Source organism: Nesoenas mayeri, assembly GCF_963082525.1.
Source record: "Nesoenas mayeri genome assembly, chromosome: 13".
In the NCBI taxonomy this organism is placed as follows: domain Eukaryota; kingdom Metazoa; phylum Chordata; class Aves; order Columbiformes; family Columbidae; genus Nesoenas; species Nesoenas mayeri.
Genome location: NC_137550.1, coordinates 3,530,664 through 3,556,833, shown reverse-complemented (window position 1 = coordinate 3,556,833; position 26,170 = coordinate 3,530,664). Strand labels below are relative to the sequence as shown.

The 26,170-nt window shown below is 39.9% G+C and overlaps 1 protein-coding gene across 1 annotated transcript in view; it reads right to left on the bottom strand.

Annotated features, from left to right (window-relative positions):
* IL1RAPL2 (interleukin 1 receptor accessory protein like 2) overlaps positions 1 to 26,170 on the bottom strand; it is a gene marked incomplete at both ends in the record, with an annotated part of 354,194 nt that overhangs the window by 237,906 nt on the left and 90,118 nt on the right. The gene's annotated exons all lie outside the window — the stretch shown is intronic.

Genomic DNA, 26,170 nt, shown 5'->3' with positions numbered 1-26,170 from the left:
AATTCTTGGTATTTGATTTTCTCTGAAGAATAGATAGTACCTATTTACTAGACCCAGGAGTAAATCATTTTTCCAATTCTCTACTGGTAAAACACAGTAGCACATAATAGCACGATATTGCTCTATTATTAAAAAGAGGGTCAGTATTTCAGTAACATTCTTGTTATCAGTAAAGTTGCTCAGCAGTCATGAAGCATACGCTGAACATCCTGTGACTCTGAAATGTTAAAACATATCATTCCAATCATTTTTCCACTCCTTGCTAAGTACCACTGCAACTCAGATTGCAGTGTCAGCTGCCTAGATAAGGATTATATAACCCGGGGAAAAAATAGCATGAACATCTAACTGCAAGTCAGCATAAAAATAAATGACTCGAATGTGGAAGAATTCGGATTTTGAGACTGGCACTGCAGGTCATGTCTGGGTCCATTTCTGTGCAAAAATAATACATGTTTATTACCAAATGAAAAGAACACTGCAAAGAACAGATATATTTCATTGAAATATTCAGCTCCCAGACTGTAGTGTCATCCAAGAAATAGCAGGAATATTATCAACAGAGAACAGAGTTTTGGTAGCTCATAACAAAATTACAGTGCTTACAGTTTATCCAAAAAATAACTGTGTAGAAAGGAAAGCAGTCAAGAGACAGCCAACACAAGAAATAAAAGTTGGAAATCCTGCAGTTTTAAAAAATTGAAACAAATTTGTTTTGAGAGGAAACTGTTCACAAATTACATGAGACACATTCATACCATAGTATAGAAAAGATTATGATCATGGCTGTTTCCTCTGTCATAAAATACTAAATGTTTTCAAATGCATGCAAAAAGTAAATTTGAGAAAGAGACAAGAGTCTGCTTAAAAATCCCCGAACCAGTAGGATTAACCTGTGAAGCTGGTTATCAATATTGCTGAAAGCTCCAGAACAAAACTTAGGGCAGGGTAGTTACTTGCACTGAAAGATCCTGAGCTTTACAAGGCAATTAAGTGCCACTGTCATGGGTGATTTCAACACTGAGTGTTTGACTCATCAAAAAACAGTTCAATTCTGCCTCCTTAGTAAATAGATCATTTCTGAGAAGGGAAGGTAGAGTTCCTTGAAAATGTGACCATTAGTCCCAATCCTGTTATCACTTTATCACTCAAGATTTCTTTCTAATGGAAACTATAGCATTAAGCAATACTGTTGTCACTGAAAGTACCACTGGTAATTATGTGTTTTCACAACTGGAAGTTGTAGAGAACAAGTGTATCTATGTATATATTTGTTCTGAGCCAGCTGGGCACCTCTGCTGAACCTTTCCAACAGCAGCAGTGTACCTCAAAGCAACAAATTGGCTGGCAACTGAGATATACAGGAAGGTTGAAAAGGGGAGAGAAAAGAGCCTCAAAACCTCTTTGCCAGGAGCAGAGTAAAAGGAAAAAAAAGGACAAGGAAGACAAGATTAAGGTACTGGAATTTAAACAGAGGTGCGGATGGATTGAGAGACTGAAAAGTGCCACCTTTGTGTGGCAATATTTGCTCAGGGAAACACAAAGTGTGTACAGAAAGTCTAATGGCTGTATTTAGAATTTGGATTAACCTTGTCTCCTAAAACAGCTTGACAGTAGCATTTACAGGCTGGTAATGTTCATACCCAAACCCACTGAATCATACTAAGTAGCTAAGCTGAGCTGTAAGCCAGATAGGTAAGCAGCGGTTAACAGGCAGGAGGGGAGAGCAGAATGGGAAGCAGAGACTTGACATGAACCCTGAAGGGACCAGAGATGGATTTGAGTAAGATGTTCAAGTCTTCAACTTTGTTATGAGCTAATGAAAATCTAATGTTGGATAACTCACTGACAGTAACGTAAATCCTTCCAAGAATGAGGGAGAAACACAGAAAGGTTAATTTGCTCTGAGTTTAAATCAGTGGGGAGTTCTCTTATTCATCTCTTGGTCTATCAGGAAAAGTCCTGCTCTTCTGATCACTGCAGCTGGGTGATAGCTCCCTCAGACTCCCCAGCTACCAGTGTTTTCAAGAGCTTCTGGAGTGCAGAGACATAAGAAAGGAAAAGGCAAGTTTAAGGAGAAACAACAGAGGAAACTACCTGAGCGAAACCCAAACTACTAGCACTTTGGAGGTCTAAATGACATGTAATGCTAAATACATTAAGAGCCTCTCAGAGAACTGGCAGGCAAGATCTTATTAGACATTGCTCTGAAGGGCAAACAGAAGCACGAGAGCTGGCTAATCTTCAGGGATTACCTCCGTGCAGCACAAGCACAGCCCAGCCAAAAGTGCAGAAGCCAGCGTGGCCAAACAGAGAACTCCAAACTGAGCTGAAAAGCAAAAACCAGCAAGGATGGGGCAGAGAGCGGCTGTCCAGAAGGAGCACAGAAGCATCACCTGGGCAGGCAGGGTGGGAATTAAAAAACAAAACAAAACAAAACAGTCTCATGTGCCTTCCTAAGATCTGGACAAACTCAAAGAAAAAGAGATGCTGTAAGGACTGCTACATACAACCGCAACCCTTCTGATTTGGGAAGTCTCTAACTGCCAAGTTGTTTGCATCTAGGAGAATACTGGAAAATCTGCCACACATGCCATCTGCCTTCTCACCTGCATTCACATCCATCCATCACTGGCCACTGCCTCAGGTGGGATACTGGGCACGTGCAACCTGTGATCTGGCATGGTATAGCCACCCTTGCGTCCTTTGGCCTGCACTCTCTTGTGCTGTACCTGTACATGCTGGATTTATATTTACTCACATTTAGAGGTCAGCCCCACCTTCCAGCAAGAATATTTTTAAAAACAAAGATAACAGGAATTAGCACAGAAGGGAAAACATCTCTGTTCTCATGTTGAAAAAACATCAAGATCACCTACGATAGAGTAGCGTGCCATCTGAAACATTTTTTCCTCTGAAGCTGTTGACCTACTTTGTTAGCTATACAATTTCTTATGAATTTACTATATTATAACAGCTGTGTTCATGCTGTTCTAGTGTCAGCACTTCTATTCTAAACCCCATTTTTTACACACTTCCGTAATAACTCAGTTATAAAACTTGGCTAAAATTTGGCTCTCCACATGCATTTTCTTCTCTGAAGTATATTTGACCACCCACAAAAATGCACCATTGTACAATGCCAAACTGCCTACTCAAGGTATGATTTGTTCCCCAGAGCATGGAAGGACTCTGCCTGACGGTGGCTGGCAAAGACATCTGAGCCCATCCATGCCATGTCAAAACAACTATCTGCTCTCCTTGCTGCCAGGCAGACATGTGGTGTGTGGCCCTGTGCTGCTCTTCTGTTTTCCCTGGGTGGATTTGCACCGGGTCCTGACACCCCACCGGGCAGCATGGAGCTGGAGCGGAGCACAGTCAGGTACCCCAGGGTGGCCCTACAAAACCACAGAGTACAGCAAAGAAGAACTTGGAAGTGCACAGCACTGAATTGAGAGGGTTGGGCAGGAAAGGAGCTGCAGAGGAGAAACCAGTATAGGGAGAGAAAGAACAAGAGGAGGAGAAAGGTCAGGTTGGTTTCCTGTGAAGAGCCTGTGCACTGTCAGTAGTGTCCTTGCAGTGCAGCAGATGGGAATGAGGGAGGAGGACCTGACAGCCATAAAGACAAAATGGCAAGAAATCTATGTCCCCAACTCAGCTGCAGCCAAGCTTTGGCTTTTCTAACCACCTCCCTGCCTGCCTGGGTAATGTCTCTCTGCTCCTCCTGGTCAGCCCATCTCTGCCTCCACCTCACTCCATGGCCCTTCCATAAGTTTTCCCTATTCTTTCTGATAAAAGGGCACCAAAACCACGTGAGATATTCAAGGTGCTAAAACAGCATATGGTGACATAACAGTGTTTCTCCAGTTAGTGCTCTATTCTCTCCTAATACCTCGTAATGTTCTGTTTGCCTTTTTGCCTGCTGCTGAGTCTAGCACCCACAATTTCACGGAGCTATCTGCTATAGACTCAAGTCTCACTTCTGTATAGTACCTCATGTCAGGCAGCACAAACTCTCAGATGCTACATCCACACAGTCACAGCAGCAAGGTCCTCGAAGCAACGCCACTGTAACGCGGGACACGACCCTCCTTGGCGCAGGGCCTCTCTCGTACAGTCCATGGCGTTTCCGGACATGTCCTGAACAGAATGCAACCACCAGGCAGGGGCTCCACACATGTTTTTTCCCTAGAACACTTCCTCTGGCAAAGGCAGCAGTAAACCCCAAAGGTGGTAAGTTCCTGAACTTCACCAAGGCTGAAATAAAATCCTCCTTCAGTAGATCTACACTCATGTATCTTGTTTCTCCCCTTAGTGTAACAGACATGGCAGTCCTCGCACCAGAGCATCTCTCCTAGAAACAGGACCTGCTGCCACTGGTAAAGACTTCAGACTTTTCAGCCCAGACTGTATCTTTCTTTATCTTTCTGGACTCACTTTGGAAGTCTCCAAACAGTCACTGGACTCAAAATAGCAGCAGCTTGTTTTTAGTAAAACCATTGGAAAATCTTAATTCAGGAAATGGGCAAATACTAAGTAATTACCATCCTTCTTATAAAATACATCTTGAAAACTTTTTCTATAAAAAGATTGAGTTCTATGCACAAGTGATGTCCTACTAAAATAAATTAATTTCTATGTCTGCAAAATTAGGCATGACCATGTTTGGTTGGACTGTGCAGTACAGTGATTCTCTGACTTCTTACAGTAAGGAATTTTACTACATATTAATGCTGATAAATTACAGAAGTTACATTAAATTCTACAGTTCTTTTTAAAATGCCAAAGAAAACCTTCTATCTGTTCCTAACTTCTTCAGATGCAACAATCAAGTAAAATAATTCAGCTTCAGCCCATCAGTGCATCTTCCCAATTGCTACCTAAGCATGTATGTGACAGCTGTCAATTCAGAAATCATTTATCACAACAGAAAGCTGACAGAAAAACACTGAGTTGATGTGACAGCAATGGCAAAAATTTGTTTAAGCAGGCATCCCTGTAGGAAACCTTTCTGGACTACAACAGATGGCCAGTAGTTAGAGAAAACCATTAAAGCTTGAATTGTGGAAATCGGTTACATTTTTCACAGCAGAAGACAGAGGATAAGAACAAACTTCACCCACTTTCTGGGGAGAGCCAGTCCTTTGACAGAATGCAGGCACCTATCAATAGCGCAGAAAAGGCACTAGATTTTAGAGGCACGCTGCTATATTTTGTAATGATTTTATAATCATTGTATCATTTCCATATACCATGCAGACAATACAGTCAGTCAGGTGTCATAACTGCATAATTACTACATTAATACATGCAGGAAGCAGTCACACAAATCTCACAGCTCTGAGCTGCAGGAGGGGAAGCTGCCGAGGGCGCAGCCACTGCTCCACAGCCCAGCGCGGCTGCAGATCCACCGTGGAGCCCGGGAAGGTGATGGGTGTGCGAATGGCGGGACCTCCCTCCTCTAATGCTTTAACAGGAACTGGAGAGACATTGTGTTATGCTTTTGGCTGCTCCGGAACACAACAATTCACCTGAGATGTGACCCATATGAAGATCACAGTATCACAGTATGTTTGGGATTGGAAGGGACCTCAAAAGATCATCTAGTCCAATCCCCCTGCTGGAGCAGGAACGCCTGGATGAGGTCACACAGGAACATGTCCAGGCGGGTTTTGAATGTCTCCAGAGAAGGAGACAGACTTTTCTCTACATTTGGGAGTTCTCAGTGTCTCAAGAGACATATTGGAAACATTTGTCTATGCAAAATATCAGCAAGGATTGACTCTTAAACTGACTACCTCTCAAGTTCATTCCTTTCCAAACCAGCCCTTTATCCAGATAGCATTCATCAGGTCTCCTTTTTCACATTACTAAAATATATTCCAGCACCAGGCAAAGAAAATGAGGCTTACATAAGAAAACCTAAAACTAGGAGAAATTCAAGTTGTATGAGTATTATACACGACTGGGCTGCATTCCAAATGACAAGGGCTAAGAGAGGGGATTGGAGAATTTTTAAAAAAGCAGCACTTCAATGAGCTTTCTTTTGAGACCAATTTAAATAAGAAACTCATGGACTGTGAACCTGTGAAGACCAGAGAACAGATGTCCAAGTCATTTCCACTTCTGAGGGCCTTTAAAAAAATCAAAAACAAAACAAAACAATAACAACAAAACCTGGGAATCCACAGTAATACTTGCTTGAGTGAGAGCATCTCAACAGCTGCAGGCCTGAGCGCTGCACAAGGCTGCCCCGAGCACAGCTTGGCACAGCTTGGCTTACTCACGCAGTCCGGGGGATACGCTTGTTATAATAAATGCTGTCTGTCTATGTATATTAAAACTTTCCTGTCTTTAAGTGGAAGACAAAAGAAAGGATGAAGTAGCAATAGTCCTCATCGCTGCAGTGTATACAGCAGCCAAGCAGTGGACATTACAAGCTGATGGCACTGAAAAGCTACCCCAGCACCAGCTCTGAATTTGATTTGAAAAGTCTTTTTGATCACTGATAAGAAATAAGGAAACTCCTCGGTCCCTGAAATACAATTTCTTTTCTTTTCCCTGCAATACAATTCCTATTTTAAGACTGAATTGATCTTTGGAAAGCACAAAAGCTGTTTCCTTAGCCTTACCATACATTCCTGTGAAGCGCGTATTATAAGCAAAAGCAACTAAATTATCTTGATAACACTGCAGTGGGATTTCAAGAGAAAGAAAAACAAAGCAAACAACATTGTTATGTGAAGAAACATACTTTTTCATAAGATCTCTGCTGTCTGGGTGAGGATAACCATGCTTCCGGCACGCTGCTCTCACTCATTTAATAACAGAATACAATTTTGAATTGTGTATATGTTGACAAAAAGCAGAAGTGACAGACAGCTTGGGAAGCTTTGCTTTTAGTATTTGCCTGTTGGAATGGAAATACTTGAAGAGAACCTCCAGGCTGATAAAATCTGTCACTTGAACATCAAATAAAAATAAATAAAACCAACTTTATCAGCCACTAGAAAAAACCCATCTATTTCCATTGTGAATTGCAATAATATCTGGTTTAGGCCTTTTCTGTTTCAGACATTTCATGAGTTCCCTTCTGCTTCAGGGATGCAAATATTCTTAACCTGCCAAGTAATACAGCAGTATTATCTCTAAGTTGTATCAAACCACCTGCACAGGCAGAGTTTGAAGTCCAGAACCTAAAAACAAGTTACAAGTAGGATTCGGTGCTGAGAGGCATGAAAACCTCAGCTGAAGATCAACCCACAGGGACACAGAAACCCACAGAGCCACAGCCCAGGCTCACTGGGGGCTCTCCTGACCATGGGCTTTGCTAGGGCAATACTCAGCCCATCTGGAGGCAGCTCTGCTGCTTCTCCTATAAAACTTGTTTCATATCCAAGATCAGCACCAACCCTTAAAGCTTCAGGAAGATACATCCATCTGATGAAACATGATGGATTAATAAGGGTAAAAAACTTAATGCCTTACGCATTGAAACATGCTCCATTTTTAAAGCCCTACAATAATAATAGTTAATTCTGACAAACAGGCTATTTAAGCACTTAACTTTGTTCATCTCCACTTTCTAAATCTAATTTGATAAATACACAAATGTGTATGTACCTTTTAGACAGAGGCAGTAATTACAGCTGACAGCTGTGAGAGCATTTTGCATGTTTCAGTAATAAACCTATCTATCCCTATTAAATATTAATACACCATCTCTCCCTATTACCTATTATGTCATCTGTCACATCAGTTCTACAAGGAAGGTCAGCAAAAACAAGATAACAAGATTTTTGTCATTGTTTAAAAATACAGACTGAGCAGTGTGTAGATGTTAATAAAACCCCTGACAAGAGAAACACTATTTATTAAAAGGACTGATATAGAAGCCAGAAAAAATAAACAAAATTAAGGCAGGAAAATGTTGTATTTATCTACTGCATAAATGTCAGAGGTCGTATTTCAGCGCGGGTAGGAAGGACATGGAAAGGAAGGTGAAATGAAAATATACCCAGGTCCTTCCCCATGCTGCCACCTCCCAGCATCTCCACAGGGACTCGGAGAGGCCAGCACTGAGTTGGTGCTGCCGGGCGAGGGCAGGACAGACGGGAGCCAGGCAGAGCTGCTGGGCTGGGACTGCCACAAACCGCGATGCCACTGATCTGAGCCTGCCAGCTCTGCCGTAAACTCCAGGATCTTCAGCTGTCATGTCTCTCTTAACCTCACAAATTATTTTTGTGTTTTCCTAATGGAGAAGGATGAGTCTAGCAAGTGTGAGCACGTATGACACCCACAGACACTGCAGATCATTTGCAATTATTATTTCAATTTTTTTGACTTAATAATACAGTCTGGCACACAGTTCAGAAGCTGACTCACTTGACATTCAGAGTTTCCCACCGAAAAAATGCTGACTTGATAAAAATTGAAAAGTTTCAGAGGAATACACTTCCCACAAATTGCTTCCTAACAGTTGAAGTGTCTTTTTATGTTTGAAATTTTAAAAATACCTATACAAATTTCATGAAAACTCATACTAGTAAGGACATTTCAGTTTCCTTTTCAACCATTGTTTTCATCCACATTTCATCCATAACATTGTTTTGAAAGGTTAAAACAAAATACCTTTTCAAGTTTCTTTTGTGGGAATTTTAGTGATTGACTTTTCATTCTAATTTGGTTGAAAACAAGCAGCTGGGAAACTTGGACTTGCTACTGCAATCTGGTTTTTTTTGTTGTTAAAAACTAACCATTGAGGAAACAAGCATTCATTTTTAGTTGCCAAACTTTATCGCTAGTGCTTTTTCTCCACTTCAATCTCTCCTCTGCCTCCCTGCCCTCCAAACCTTGGGAAAGGACAGGCAACCAAAAGTAGGGCTGGTTTAGGTGCCAGACAGAGAACAGGGAAGGCTGAAATTCTCCAGTCATCTGTCAAATGTATTTTTGATCTGGGGAAGTGGAAAAACAAATACATCAACAGGTACTGCTTGAAAGTGGAAGTTCACCACTGTTATCCACAAACACACCGGCTAATCTTTTTCCTTAGCGTTTAACCTCAGCTTTACAACTAGTTGCTTCCTACTTTCACTGCTTCTGGTAGAAAATTCCTCCAGAACCTCCCACCTAAGTAATTAAGAATTTTCTTTTAGTTTGTGCATAACCAAGTTACAGCCTGTTACTGTTCCAGCAATTCTGACTTTTTTCCTAAAATAGGTATTTCTTTCACTCCCAGATGTTAACTCACCTAAGTATTACCATTGCCAATTAAAGCTTACAGGCATCATTTTGCTGCAAAGATGACTGCTCTGTCTCATCTCAATACTAAGGCTTCCCACTACCCTTATTATCCAAGTAACCCCTCTCCACCTTCCTAGTTTTAAGGCACCTTTCTCAAAACTGGTAACTGGCAGCATGCATGAAGCTCCAGAGTACAGAGCACCCCACGTTTTTCAGACTTCTCCATTAACCCTGGCTTCTCTTCCGCCAGAATTACCTTTGCTGACATGCAGCCCACGGAGTCTTCTCTTACTTCCAGATCTGCAGGACTCAAGCAACAGTACTCAGATGATTTCACCTTCAATGCCACCATTTCAGGCACATGTTGTCTGCCCATACCTTCTATTTATTGATTAGAAGGTTTTGTTGCTTATCAATCACTATTGGGTTTTTTCCCTCCTGTGGTAAGTCCTATGGAGCACAAAAAACTCTTTAAATCATAAAAACCAAATCATAGGGGGAAGTTCTTCTCTTGGAAAGATGTCTGTCTTTGAATATATACACACATATATTGTTCACACACTTTTTCTTTTTTTTTTTAGTAAATCACAACCAGTTTTGAAAACAAATCTTTTGTCAGCTTCAGTGCTTATTACTGGCTTCAGTTTTCTTTTACTAGGGGATATAGTTCCATTAAATCAGTGTCTGCAAGACTGGAGTCCAGGAGAACTCCATCCTATTTCATGCTTCATTATGAAAGATTCATAGAGTCCTACTCATCATGTTTCTACAGTCATCTACATCAGCTTCAGCGTACTAAAATGTTGTACAGTACGAAGTGACACGTTGAAATGATCAGTCAAGTTCACTGGGCTTAACCAGTCTGACAATGATATGTAATCTTACTTTAGCTAGGGATAAAGAGACATCCAAATCAGCATACAAGAGCAATCTTTATTGTGGTAATTAACATTTACCAAATTGCAACATTAAGCTCAAAACACTGAAAAGTGCCCCAGAGGCAGAAATACAGGAGCGAGATTACCTACAGGCCACCGAGAAAGGATGCTGCCTTTGTGCTGGAAGAAGCCCTGCAGGGATGTGAGCACCACACGTCTGAGCTTGTTTTCTACGGGGAATGGTGGTAATAGGATTAGTTTCTACAACATGACATGTTAATAAACTGTCTGTCACAAACATACACACACACCATCCTGGAGAAAAAAAAAATCAACCCACAAGTCATTCCTGTGCAAAATGGACTAAATTATTTAATCAATGTAAGAAGTACCTAGAAAGCAACACTCTAGAGCAGAGTTAAACATTTGAACTTCTTGGTTGAGTACAAGCTGGTTTTTTAGCTTGTTTTTTCATTGCCTGTAAGATGGGAATTGAGAAACGTAAAACAGGACTGGAACTAGAAGATAACCAGGGTACTACCCAAAGTCTGTCAAACTAGGGTCGTGTCATGAAATTCTTGATGTTCGTTTAACATCGTACAGTTGAACAAGCTGTGTGTGGATGTGTGTATATGCACAGGGAGGTTCAGATTGGGTATTAGGAAACATTTATTCATGGCAAGTGTTGTGAGGCATTGGAACAGGCTGCCCAGGGAAGCAGTGGAGTCACTATCCCTGGAGGTGTTTAAAAGATGTGGAGATGAGGCTTTTAGGGACATAGTTTAGCGGTGGACTTGGCAGTGTTTGGTTTATGGTTGGACTCAATGATCTTAAGGGTCATTTCCAGTCTAAATGATTCTATAATTCTATATGCGCATGTGTTAGTGTTTTAACCAAGTCTGAGGCAGAAATGGTTACACTGAAGGAAGTGTGGGTGCTAAAAAGTCCAACTCCCAAAGCCAGTGTAAATTTCTCCTGACACTTCCCATGACACAGACCAGTTAAGGCTTCTGAGAAAACCATTCACAAGCTACAAATTGCCACAACAGCATGGGGCTCTACAGCTTTGGTTTGGTTCATTTTTAAAAATCTTCATTCTTTCATCTTGTCTACTAGAGACTATCTAGGGTGGCCTCTACAGGAGATAACTGCATATTGTAATGACACAGTAATAGAACTGGATACCTAAAAATTCACGCATTCTAGTAATGTTCAGTTTCTTACTTCGGTTGATATCACTAGAGAAAGCAGATCATGTATCCACCATGACTACTACTGTTATCACTCGTGCTGTTTCCTCTTCCTGGTTTTGCCACCTTCTAGTGATCTACATTTTCATTTATACACTTGTGCTATTATTTTACTAGGAGAAAAACTTCAAGAGACCTTACTGGGGCTTCATTTGCATTTGATGATTCCATTTAATAGCCCTGTGGGCTAAAAGCCAACTGATGAAAATTTCTAATTCGCGATAGCAGAGGAGGACGTTAACCCCATTAGCATCAAAAAGAAATGACCAAGTGTCAAGACAGTTTTCACAGTTCCATTTCAGACCAGTTAAAGCTCCCAGAATTAGGTTAGTCAATGGTGCAGACTAGTTCCTTCGTTAACATGTCAGACGCTAAGCACTGACTGCATCCACCATGCTGCTGGATCCAGTTACTGGAAATTTAAAAACCAAGCAAACCAAAAGATACACAATGAATTCTTTATACTTCAAAGCTCTTAGTAGAGGGGAAAAAAAAAAAAAAAAGAAAAAAAAAAAGAAAGAAAAAAAGAAAAAAATATATATTGTCTTCATATTTTTTCTATTTAAGAACAAGTGCACCTGAATAAAATGGGCAAGATGGGGAGGACAGGTATTTTCTGTACTGTATCATTTGTCCTTCTCACTATCATGACACAGGAAAATTAAACCAGCTTTGTAGCAACTAGATAAATCACAGGGTAAGCACAGGGTTTTATGATACTCCTAAATTTGCCTGGATCCTCATGCCCTCCTTGGTCTCATTTTGACAAAGCCTCCCTGCTGAACAAGGAGTCGCTCCAGGCTGCCAGACTCACTGTTGCTGGTGTTAGTAAGAATTTACTTCAACGTTTTTTTAGTTCTTTCCAGATATCTACTCTCCTAATTTTCCTCTATTAACTTCAATGATATTATAAACCTCCACAAATATCACAAGCAACCAGCATTCAAAAAAAGGTCAGTTGAGGACCTCTGCAGAGCATGCTTCAACATTAATTGCAAGCAAGTGACTAAAATCACAGCAATATCAGGTACATTTTGGAAGATTGACCTTGCAAGGCATTGACTGTCCAGCTCTACAAGGTTTATGTTCAGCAGGGGACTCAAACTTTTAACTCAAGTGGTGGAGGTTCTTACTTTGGAGAAAGAAAAACTCATGTAAGTGGGCAACCATGGCTTGTTCCAAACACAATTAACAGGGGAAATAAAAGAATCCTAACTCTGAATTATTCTTTTATTCATTAAGAAGGTAGAACAGTATTTCTGCCAGTCCTCTTATACGCACTTGCTGTGGCCAGTAAGAACATTCAGGCTCTAAAGAGAAATATGGAAGAGGAGAGAAATTATGAACAGTCCTTCTCCACTCCCCAAAATGACTGGAATCCAGTTCAAAACAACAACAGAATCCTCAAAAATGTGGGTCAAAGAAAACGCATTAAAACGTTTCACCTAACAACAGCATTCTCCCTTCCAACTAAATTCTTGACTTTCATCTTAGGCAATCTTAGACTCTTCACTCTATTAATAGCTTAATGCATGATAAATAATACATTATTCAAAAGGAACTTGTACTTTCATATTTGGTACAATACTTGCAAGCTACTGGCACTGTCTTTCACTTGATTTCAAGTGACATGCCCAAAGTCTTTGCAAGGAAAAATAAATCTGCCCATTCAAAACACAGATGCTGTCTCTGTTCAGCTGAATGCATCTTTTTCTTGCAACCAAAGAAAGAAATACTAAGTTCAAAATGTACTTCAAAGTGGGGGACAGCACACAAAAAAGGATGAGGTGTCCTATTCAATTTGGGTCACGCCACTTGCAAAAGGACATAACAGAATTATAAAAGTTTCAAAGATGGGCAATAAAAATTATTAAAGTCATGCTGATTCTTTTGTATCAGTAGAGACTGAAGATGTTGGGACTTCTTAGATCAGAGAAGCAAAAGTAGAGATGACATGAAAATAAAGACGACAATAGGATAAAAGGTACATCAAACATAAATCAAGGTCTACCATTCAGTCTCTTTCATAAAGCAAGATCAAGGATACATTTGACACTATCAGAAGGTTCCAAAATTGACACAACGCATTATCCATCTATAGAACTTAACAATACATGATATCACCGATGTCAAGAGATTAGGCTGAATTAAACAAATCCAGACAGGTCATGCATGCTTAAGTTCCAATGGCATTTTTAAATTTTTCTAACATTCTGATCTGTCCAAATGAAACGATTTCCTTAGTCTTTTAGAAGATAAATTCCCTGGACTCTAATTTTTATAGTTCCAAGAATACTTCATTTTCAGTTTATCAGGTGGCCAAAACACTTCACTTTTTATCCAGTCATAAATCGCAATACAACAGAAATTGAAACAAAACATTCTGATTTTACTGGTGTCAGTAATTCCATGAAAAAATACCTGTATCTCATATTGAATTTTTAAATGTCTTTATGGTCTACATTGGAGGAAAACAGATGATAAATATTGGAATTTCAGAAGTGAAGCTTCCTGTTTCAGCTAGCACTTTTCTGTAAATCTTGTAAATATCAACTACTACAATGTGTCTTTAGTATGAAAACAACCCACATTTTCAATAACATAGACTGAAATAGTATCAAACATGAATTAACTGAAAACACAAACAAGAAAACAAAAAGGGGCATTCTGACAGCACATGTTTTGGAAATACATCTCTATTACAAAGCTAAGAAGGCTTCTGTGAGATCACCAAATCACAGAATATCTCAAGCTGGAAGGGACCCACCAAGATACTGGGTGTTCTTTCATTCCTTGAGTTAATACAATACACGTCCACACGCAAGCCAATTTTAAACAATGTTTGGGAGTAAACTTTTCCCATCTTGCACTCTTCTTGGGTTACTGGGCAGTTCAGCACAGTTGTCACCAGGAAGAGAAGGTGCCTCATGCCCGTGGTGGCGGGGGAAGAGTCACCCCGACACCTGCACCGACCGAGCTCCTCAGGCCTGGAAACAAGGGCTTGCTGGTCAGTGAGGCTGCGGACACTATGTCATGGTGCAGCCGCTCCAGAAACCAGAGGCACAAGGAGACACAGGACTACTCTGTGGTAGCTCTGAGCTAGAGAGCCTCCGAACAGGAGAGAAGATACGTAGTAGCAGCAGAGAGGGAGAGAAAGTCTGGAGAAGGCAGCAGGAATGTCACGTCACTGACTTATCACTTTACAGCCGTGTTACTATTTTCTTGTTTCTATGGGAATACTAGAGAAAGTGGTTACCATTTTGTATCCCAAGCCCCACATAAAGTCTAGGTGTGAACAGTATCATTTGTTTGCAGCCTATAATTTTCTCTTCCAAGTAGTGTTAAATAGTTGTGTTTGGGGGGAGGGTATTAATAATACTCTCTTCTCTATTCACATGTTAAAATTAGCTAACCTTCTACCTGCTCTGGAGAACATCCAAGAAAATCTAAAGCAATGACAAGCACTAAGTTATCAGGGTAAAACAGATCTTTTTTCCATATAATTAAAATTAACGTACTAACTGAAATACTCTTCATGGAGGTGATGCTATCTTGCTTTTTATGATGAGGCCATCAACTAAATTAATTCCACCATATTTAACTTGAGTGTCAAGAACCAGGCTTCAAAGCACTTTAGAGGGAATAGCTTTGAAAATGTTAGTAATGATTCCAGGGGCACTCTAGAAGTCCTTCCTTATCCTAATCAAACAACATTGCCTGCATTCTCTGAGGAAGGATCAGAGATGGAAGTCAACAGAGGTAAATACTGGATTATTTTTTTTTCAATCAGTTATATCGATAGAGAACAGGAGAGGAAAACCCACAGGATACACTGGGCTGTGTTTGTATATTCACGCAACGACTTCTCACTTCAAAGTGAAAGAAATTATGATTCCTCACATTTACTCAAATGATCATTGGCAGGAACAAGCAGGTCTTGAAGCATGGGCTCAGCACCATGAAAGTGCTACCAACTCTTTATTTTTGTATTTCAATGAATTGTTTGATGTTCTGCCTGAAGACTTAAATCATACAGGAATAAGTGCACATATCTAGCTAGTGATCGCTTTGCTGCTCACTTATCCCTGTTCAGAGAGAGTTTTCTACACAGTTTATTATAACAACAATATAACAGACAAAGTAACATACAAAAGGAAGAAAATGCCAATATAACAGACAAAGTAATATACAAAAGGAAGAAAATGCCAATTTTCAGTCTCCAGGCTATTTTCACTGTGCTGTGAATAGAAGTTTGAAACTTAAGCTAAGTATCAACTAGAGACAGGTTCATGGCATCTGGGAAGAGCTGTACAGAAAGATTTGGACTAGCAGGTTTCCTAGTTGCATATTCTGAATTATTTCTCCCAAGCTGCAAGGGCTATTACAATAATTTCTCCTAGAAATCTTGACAGGTTTCAACCATATTCAAAGAGAATTAGCGTTCAGACTGACAGAAGCGTGGACAGGGATTTACTTAGTGTTCTCCCACTTCTATCAATCTTACTCAAAATTCACCTGAAAGAGTCCACCTGACCTCACAAATTTCTGAATCAGTCTCCTTAGTGCCTGTTAAAAGCAGTCCAAAGATGCAGTTTATGTTGAGAATTGATTACTCCAAAGTAAATATATAAAGCTGTAAGTAGGCAAATAAATATATGGAAGCAATGCTAAAGAGAAAGGCTGTTTCCCCAGGAAGCCAAAGAAGAACTCTTCACAAAAGGCCACTTCAAAAATATTTTAGCTCAGCACTGTATTCTCTTAACAAAGATCTTAAATACTGTTTGAGATGAGTGAAACAGAGACGGGAAAACATGAGTTCCATATTTAGATTAAGACTGATACTACTTGTAGAAGAAGGAGCTGGAGGCATTTGCTGCTGCAGCAAAACCTGTAGCAGCCGTTAGAAAGGGCTGGTTAAAATTCAGATGTTGTGACCAGTGTGTGTGAAATGCAGAGGTACATAACTCATCAACAGAAAGCTACACTAAATAGCATTTAAGAACCTCATTATGCAAAAGCAGAGACATACAGAATGGGTGCGCTCATGTACGTGTTTTCAGCACACGCTGTACACTGTAAACTTTACTCGACTGCGTCAGCAGCAGCAGGAGAGGAGCCCTCTCAGAGCAACGAGAACAAGGAAACATCAGCTGGAGGATACCGTGCCATTAACAATTAAACACTATGGGGAGCCTGGAGTTGCTACTGGTGGGGAGGAAATAATTCTTCAGGTTTAGCAGCAGATTCCTCTGAAGGCTGCGTACATCCCAGAGCACGGGGTCAGCTCAGCACTAAGACAGCTGGTGGTGTATGCATTCTTGAACTTGGCAAGTCATCCACTGCCATATAATCATTATTGCCAGGCATTTAATTTGGGATTAATGGGGAAAAAAATGGGTGCTAAATTTGAACCAATACTATATTATAAAGGAATAACAGGCCAAGTTCTCAGTTGCAGTGATTCACCTTCCCTGAGGTCAATGAAACTACATCAGCAGGCAATTTTGTCCCATTACAAGGACCTAAGCAAATAATTCATAATGAATCATTTAACTAATTAATCTAAATTTTTCAGCATGAATGCTAACAGGCTCCAAATTAATCTCTTATTTTTATTTGCAATTATTCACTGAATAACCGTTGCCCATAACACTGCTGTGAGGTGTCCACAGAAGGACGGGAGAATTTCTGAGGTGTCCTCAAGGTTGTATAGCATGTTTCTGTCCATCGGGAATACACAGTCCAGAAAGCAAAAGTTGTTCCTCAGTATTATTCTGTGCCATTTGCTGGAAGGTCAATGCTATTGTTTAAAAATTTTGCCAGTGAACTGACTTACTAAAGCACTCAGGAAGAAAAAAAAATGAACCCTACAAATTCTGTGAAAGAACACAAAACAAAGATCATTTACCACTCTTACTCCATTGCTTATATTAAAAAAACAACTAGGAGAATTAATCCCTTTTGGTTTTTCCTCTCAAAATAAATGCAAGGGGTTTGTATGGATATCAATAATTGAATAATGAAGTGATTTATAGCTATTATATATTCATATGTTCTCCCTCTCTCGTTTCCCAATCAAAAGAGTGTGCAGAGAAGAACCATCCAGTGCATCTCCCTGCCATGTCCAAGGCTCTTTTTTTGCCCAATACACTGTATATAAAGTAGCTTATTCACTACAGTCATTGTCTTAAGGATGCCCTTTCAGTGCTCCCTTTGTTTCCTCTGAGATCTCTTGTTAAAAATCTTGAAAGCAGGTTCTCTTCATTTACCCAGACATCTGTTTTTGTTGAATCCCTTATGCTACTATGCATTAGTATTTAACATTTGTACAGAGTTAATGTTTAAAGGCCCAGCTATGGCTGACACCATTCTGCCAGAAACTACGCAGACTAGAAAGCTCATCCCCATCCCAGCCGTGATCTCCGTGTAGACAAGACACAATAACCAACACACAACACAGTCAAGGATGGAGCACACTGCAATTGAAACAGGATGGGGCAAGCCTGAGCCTCGCGGGAGCCTTTTGCCACACAGGGCATTTATCAAAGGTACTGCTCAAAACCTGCTGGGTGGATTGTTCTGGAGTAACCACACTGATTGTGCTCTCCTCTTGCACAGTCAGTATCTTAGGAAGGTTCTTCAATCTCTTCTGAATTAAAAGGCACAACAAAAATACAATGCCATTAGGGACAGCTGAAAAAAAGTAGTGAAAAACCTCTCACCATTTTTTCTGTCTGCCAGTTGTCCACAAAAGCGTTTCAGGAGATGTTGCTAAATGCTTCTCAAAACATTAATGTCACTACCAAAAATTGCTTAGAGTCGAGCACATGGTCACAAGTGTGCATTATCTGTCATTTGCTCATTTTCAAACCATCATATTTATGCTCTGCAACACTTGAAGCTCTTCTGGTTTGTCACAACTGTCCTTTCCCAGTGAATTATCCTGCATTCACTGAGGCCGAGGCACTATGAGCTGAAGGATTCTTCACAAATGTTATATGTTCTGAAAAAGTACAGCCCTTCTCCCTCTTTCATTTTAACAACTTGTGGACTGGAAGAAAACAAAAGGATTAACAGCTCTCATGCATCCAATAAATGCTTTGGCCTTCTCTACCTTGATTTTTAATCAGTGGCTGAGGGGCCATTCCCTGGATACACTAGCAAACCTAATATTAGCTCTTAATGAACCAGTTACTGACAGCCGGGAATGAAAGCTGCACAGAATAGAGGAAATTACTACAGAAACATAATTTTCCTTTCAAATTGCATGCAAATATTATAATGGCAAGAGCACACAAGTTTGTCTGTTTATGTATGGCTTACCTATTTTCACTGATTATTGCATAAACCAATGCTCCATGTTACAAAGTGTAAAGATCACTCTGCTAGGGTTGAATATCTTATTTCAAGCTGTTGAAGTTACTGTATTTAGCTCCAGAAGCCCTGCTTCCCACCTCTTTCTTACTGACCCGAAAGGTCATCAACCACACACATCATGTCCGACATTGAAAAAATCCCACCAGCCAGGCCAAGTACACTCAAAGACAACTAAACATTTGTATTTTTCTTTCAGCATCAGAAGCCAACCCATGTGACAGTTTCTTGCTTTGTCACTTTCTGGGGCTTTGAAGACGGTCATCAGGACTGACATAGAAACTCCCGTGCTCCACATCACCTACAATTCCACTTAACAAAGCACTCAGGCTCGTATCAACTCAGAATCAAAATCAGACTGCCCAGTGAAGTGGTTGAGTCACCACTCCTGGAGGTGTTTCAAAGACATATAGATGATGATATAGGGATGTGGTTTAGTGCTAGAGTCAGGTTGTGGTTGGACTCGATGATCTTGAGGGTCTCTTCCAACCAAAATGCTTCTATGATTCTATAAGCCCCACACTCTTTCAAACAGGAAGAATTATTAAGGGTTAAGGAACAGCCGTCCCAGAATAACCTTCAGCAGCAACCACGGCATTTGACTCCCTCTGGAAACTCACTAAATACAGAAGTGTGTAAGGAAGACAAAACCATCAAGAACAAACTCATCTTTTTTTTTTTTCCCCCCTCCCTTTATTCAGACAGTGAGGAATTCCAACAGTACTATAATACATCAGACATATCTCACAACCCTTTCTTAATTGGCATTAACCTGTATTTCAGGAGGTAACATTTCACTAATTAAAAGAAAATCAGACACAACTTATTATAGTCAACTTACAGTAATAGTACCCTTCAGATATTGGCAGTAATGAAGATAAAGCAATAATGCACTCAAATAATTGTTCCTCACAATTTTGAATTCCTTGGATGGCTATTAGCCTAAAGCACAATCACAGCTCATTAGGACTCTCCAAATAATAACTTAGAACAAAAGAGAGAAAGATTCCTCATACACAAACTCACACAGTTTTTTCAAATCACTGAAGTACTTGAACAAGACTGGAGTTGTGGTAAACATCATAGGTTTAAATTATTTAATCCAAAAATAAATTTTCAGATTCTGTTCATGTGCCCTGCTACATCTTCTCTCCCCTCTACAGCCTCTCCCACCTTTTCACCCACCTCTGCTCCCAGTTTTGCTTTTTATTTCTCCAACACTCCCCTGACTCTTTCAGTGCCCCCTGAGAGGTAAAGCAGCAGAGGAAGGTGGACATGAAACAAATCTCAAGCAGCTTCAGACAAAAGGATTAAAGAAGTAGGTGAAGGAGGCATGGACAAGGAACACAGAAGGGATATATGAGGGTCAGAAAGTTTTGCATCATTACTCCTCTTCCTTTCCAAGACGCAGCATATCTGAGGAAGCAGACGGATATGTTGTTGCAGGCAGAGCAGCAACGTTAGACAAAACCTTTCAATGTGCTGCAGCAGCCAAAGCAAAGAGCAGGATCATTAGCCTGATTATTCCCAGTGCTAAAGATTGAGGACTGCAGGATACAACAACCGTTGGAAGCAAATTAAAAAGGTAAAGAAAAAGTCCAGCTTCATCAAGTAAGGCTACAATCATTAACAGCACCTAACAGAGATGGTACCAATGGGTATCTCTATGAACCTCCAAGAAATGGAGAATACTCTTCCCAGTGGATCAGCAGTAAACCCAGCAAAATATTGTCCAAGGTGATCAGCCCATATCCCACACAATTTGCCTGCATCCCACCTTGAGAAGCTGCTGTCCTTTGCCTCTATTTGGTGGACAGACAGAGCCTCTGACTAATTAATCCCTTCCATGGAATAAGTGAAAAATTAGAGACATTGGTCGTCCCACAGAGACCGAATATAGAAAAAGTTCTGAATTGACTAGACTAAGAAAAGTACCCTTAATACCCAATTTGCCTGGGCTGTGCCATCTAACAACTCATCCACACATTTTTCAGCCAGTTCTAACAGAAACAAAGGCAAGAAAGGTTTGGCTCATGGCAGCAGAAAACCTTATAGTAGAGAACACCACAACAGCTGCAAAAATTTAATAGATCCTTTCATAACTAAAATCAGAATGATGCCTGGGAGAGGATCTGTAAAATCAGGAAGGTTGAACAAAGAACAAAAGCAATACTGTGGAACGAAATTCAGAGACCTGCATTTCACTCCCAGTTCTGATAGGGTCTTCCTATGTGATCGTGAGCAAAGAAACTTGAGCTGTTTGGCTTTCCAGCTCTTGGACACTCCTCCTCTATTTGCCTTGCAAGATTCTCTCTGCCCATCACACAGCCCAGCTCACGATCTCAGTTGGGGTATTTACACTAGAATGCAATAAAAACAATTAACAAGTGTCTGACTAATACCAGCATTTTAATAAATTGGTCCACTAGTGTATAAAGGAAATGAAACCTTCCTTTTCAGAAAACACAGGGACCTTCAGCTACCAAGAAAGAGAATTAATGTGACAGACAACTCCAGAACAAATACTGTGATTAAGATTCTCCTGGTCTGGTCCTGGCAAAAATTGATTAAAATGATAGATTCACATGTCAAAACAGATGAATTGCTGTACAAAAATCCACACCAGTTAATGTGCCAAAGCAAACAGAAGTACCTGGAATCATATCAGATAAAGACATAGATAAAACACTGTCAACAATAAAAACAGTAATACAAAATGTTTGACTGGTGAACAAAAACCACCCTTGGACTGGGAAAAATCAGTAGTCAAAACTGACTGGTATATAGACATAGACCACACCAGCTCTGCTCAGGACACCCAACTTGTCCCATGTCACCTCTCAAAGGAGGGCTGCAGGAAAACCATTTCCATAGCAGAATTTCTGCACTCAGGCTTTGATCACTCATCATTAGACTACCAGAAAAGGGATGATATAAACTGTAAAAGTGCAGTAACCAGATTGATGTGACTGCAGCTATCCCACAGACATCATCTCTCCTAGCAAAGGTGGCAATGAAAACACAGACGGACTGATAAATATTGAGGGAATCCTCTTCCGCTAAGCTGGAACCGACTGCCGTCAGCTGCAGCCCACAACAGAGGACAGATGCAAAAATGTGGTACCCTGCCAACCTCTTCTACTAATTGAAGATGAAGCCACTAACACCAATTCTAAGGCCACTTCTTTATTCTCCTGTATGTCAGACCAATAGATGTAAGTAATTTTCATTTCTAGTTAACACCATGAGACCCAAATGACCCCTCTGCTATTATGCTAAGATAAAGGAGGACACATGAGTGTAAACAACAGTGAAATTGACCTTCTGAATGGCCAAAATTCAGAGGAGATAACAAAGGGATAGGGAGTGCTAAAAGACAGTACTGCTGAACAACAGGAATGAGTAAGGATGGAAGATGAACAATTACTATAGTAAATTGAAAATTTGTGCAAAAATACTTGTGACTATGTACAGGAAAATTTTAAAGCAGCTATCAATTTTAGCATTAATCTAAATTCCCATTTCCCCCAACTATCATGGACAAGGTGGTGATTATTCAAACAAAAACAGAGGCTGATGTATTTCTCTTCTGGTCAACAGGTGAAACCTTACTGATGGCTTTGAAAGTCAAGATGTCAACCCAAACATTTTACTCTTTTTAAGAGAAACAGGAAATTAAATGTAAGTTTTTTTTCAGATACAACTTCTGCAAAAAACTCTCTTCTTACAGGGAACGATGCAATGGAAAACTAAAAAGGTCACATAAGCAAAACAAACACGTGTCCCTGTGGAAAGCACAGAAGAGATCATCTTGTACTTCTCACTGAGAGCCGATAGGATTGTGGAAAATGAAGAGCTGAGTGTTGCTGTATGCTTCCTTGCTAACGGTTCTGTTGTATGCTCACCTTTCATTATCTCCTTCGCATGACCTTACAGGGCAGAAAAAAGGCCACCTAATACATCAGCCTCATTTATTTTACATCTGTTTATACATAGGACTAGTGTTTTAATGAATCCATTTCAACATCCTGGTCACCTGAGATGGCACTTGTGGCAATAAAAGGGGTACAGAGTGTAACAGACTGGTAAAGGAATTAATATTTAGGATGGTAATAGGACATTTGACCCATTCCAAGAAGCAGCTAACTCCCATCATATATCAGCATGTAACATACTAGGTTGCAATAGTAATTTAGTCAAATCATCTCCCTAGAGCTAATAAAAAGGAAATGGTAAAGATTTCCAATTCATACAGATTAGTTTGTGCCTGTGACTCTACACGTCTGGTGTAAGCATTTGATACACTAAAAATCAATGAGATACCAAGTGCTGAAGCACAGGCTTGAGAAGAAACATTTTCATTCCCATAGTGTAATTAGCTTGATGCAGTCACTTCCTAATGGTAGAGTTCGTTTCCATTGGAAAAGAATAAACTCCTCACAGCAGTTTGGATTTCAATTAAAATCAGCTACCAAGATGCGTCTTAATTTGGGTCCTGTTCCCATGTTAAGCACAAAATAGGCTAGACACCCTCTCTGGTGTGGAAGGTCAGGCACCGGGACTCATCCAGCATAATCCACTGCACATTTACTTAAATTTAAAAAAAAAAAAAAAAAAAAGGTCTGGTTGAAAACAGAAAAGTAACACAGGAACAACTGTTTAAAACACACAGACAGGCCCTGAGCTCCAAAGGCAGCTGCAGGGATCATACCTGTGCTCCCACCTGAACTGGCTAGCGAACAAATCTGCAAGGCAGGGACCTGACCCCCAACCCCTCTCTCCTCTGCATAACGAGTACATTTAAAGCCAGATTTGTAAAGCTCTCCAGGTGCCTAATTCCCATTGATTTCACTGAACTATGAATTCATTAAACAGCTCTCAAAAAAGATCTGAGAGATTTCTCAACATATTCTGCTCTCAGGAATCTACCAAGGAAATGAAGTAAGTAATGTGTTTGGTTTTCTTAACCTGACACAGACTGTATCTTTAGAGAAAACATATTCTATTTAATCTATAGGCTGGCTCTTGGTCCCAGTGAAACGATTTATGTTTGATTTAGACAGGAGCTGCTGCACCTCACACCTTTCTACTTGGTATCATTTCCCAACACACTTAATTATATATATATAAAAAATAAGTAATTTCTACTAGTTTTATTCTAATTATTTGAAATCTGATTTGAACATACAGAAGTGGGGTCTTAGTTGTTTATATTTGGGAATTATATTGTACACACTACATAAGGCAACCATTAATCTTTACAGCTGGGAAGCCTAGGGTAAGTTAAGAACAAAATTCTTCTATGTGACAGGTATAAATTAACATGACAACAAATTTTTATTTGAAGGATTTTAAAGAAGTAGCTTTCTATTGTAAATTTTATAACTTTAAACATCTAACCTTCAGGTGTGCTTTGAGTATTTATTTTAAAACAGCGGAACCGGTTTAAGTCAATCTGTTTCCCCAAATATCCATTAAAAGACCCCTCATTATTAGTTTTTACAAAATCTAACATAAAAAGCAGTATGAAAACCACTTTGGACTATTTCAACTTAATTTCAGAAGCCTTATTAATTTTTTTCAATATTAATGCAATTTGTGATTCATTTATTTGTGTCAATGAAAACAAATTACCTAGTCCATTTTATTTTTCATTATGTGTATGTGAGTCTTTTAACTGCTAACTCCATGCCTCACTTTCAGCCGCAAAATGGAATTAGAATAAATAATTGAAGTATTTTGACTTTGGGTCCAAATTTGTTTGTTTGTCTTTGCAAGGGCTACCTTTATCTGTAAACTGCACTAACTATTAAAGTTTAATATGCTTTTTTCCTAATTTAGTATTCAATCATATAAAAGCAGAGTCTATGAAGAACTTGGATTTGTAAGAATCAATAATCTCTCAGAATTATATTTTTTTGGCCAGTTTACTTATCCTATATTTGTACAAACTCTTTCAAAACAAAACCAGAATTTTAGCTACATATTAAAACAGTATGTAAGTGCAGTTTTGTGTGTGATGACAAAAACTTTACAGCGTTTTTAATGGTTATTTCATGAAAGAGTCTCTCCATCAAGTCACATAGTGGAGCAGGTGCGTATGTACAAGGAAAACAAGCTTTAAAGAAAGAAGAAAAAAGGCAGAGTGGGAAAGAAAAGAACTATTTTACAGCTACTTCTGTCACAAAGAAGAAAGTTGATTATCACTCTTTGATAAGGAAGAAGAAAGCTGTCTAATGCTTCTAAAGCTAAGCTGGTATATAATTTCCCTTTAAGTTATTTGACTTTCCCCCATGAGCCTTTCTTGTGCAAGGTTACATGCGTAAGCAGCGAGCAATTGGGTTTCTGGCTCTTTTCAAAGCACATTTTAGGATCTCCAAACTCCCGCAAGTGTCCTAAAGCAGACATCACATGAGAAAGCCTGCTAATCACCAGCATTGCCTTGTAAAGGGGGAAACAGTCAAGCACAGAACAACACAGGGAGAAGCCTTGAACAGAACAGGCTAATCTAGGAAGGCATCGCCTTCTATATATTTCCAAAATGCCCCCCATAGGCTAATATGACCATTCTCAGCTCCAGTAAGACATGTACAAACACACCATTCCCAGTGAGATTCGCACAGAGCTGCTTACGGGAGTGAGGATGGGTATGTGTAAAGACCAAAATCAGCACTATGGCAGGAGCCAATTGTTTTTATCTCAAATCCCCATTCTCTCCTTATTTTACAGGTAATTAGTAAACGCTGGGCAAAACAAATTCCTCTTCCCTCTGAAACTCAAACTCTGCACTGTCCAGCTGTTTTTGTGAGTGATCTTTCCCTTAGCAACATGCCAGAGCACTGATACACCCACAGGTTTTGTTCCACAGCTCTTGGATTTCTATTTTCCAAGGAACTTCTTGTCAGGATCAGTGCTGCAGCACAACAGTTTATCTTCAATGACCTTCTACCCCCCTAGCCCTCTACTCGGGCAATTAAAATTGATTTTTCTCCTTTTTACCTTATAACAATCTCAAGTGCTGTCCTTGCTTTACTATTAGACAATGTAAAGTTGCACGCAGAGCAGAACATGTGAAATCAGGCTTTTGTACAGCCCTGAAAGCAGCTAATCTCAGCAGTCAGCAAGGAAGCAATAGGAAGACAGCTTGCAACTACCTGCCTCCACCCAAAATGCCCCAAAACAGGCTGCTTTCAACTTAGAGCAGCCTATGAAGCATGAGGACCTGCCCGGTGCTGTGTGAAACACAAAGGCAGTAACTTGTATTAACCAGAGTCAAGAGCATGGAGCCTCAATAATTAATACTACAAGCAGCAAACACTGAAGAACTATTAAGAACAGAACAAGCTATCAGTAGACTATTGAAAATACATTTTTCACACTCAAACACCCTGATTATCAGAAGGGACATGCATCCTTTTCCTTAGA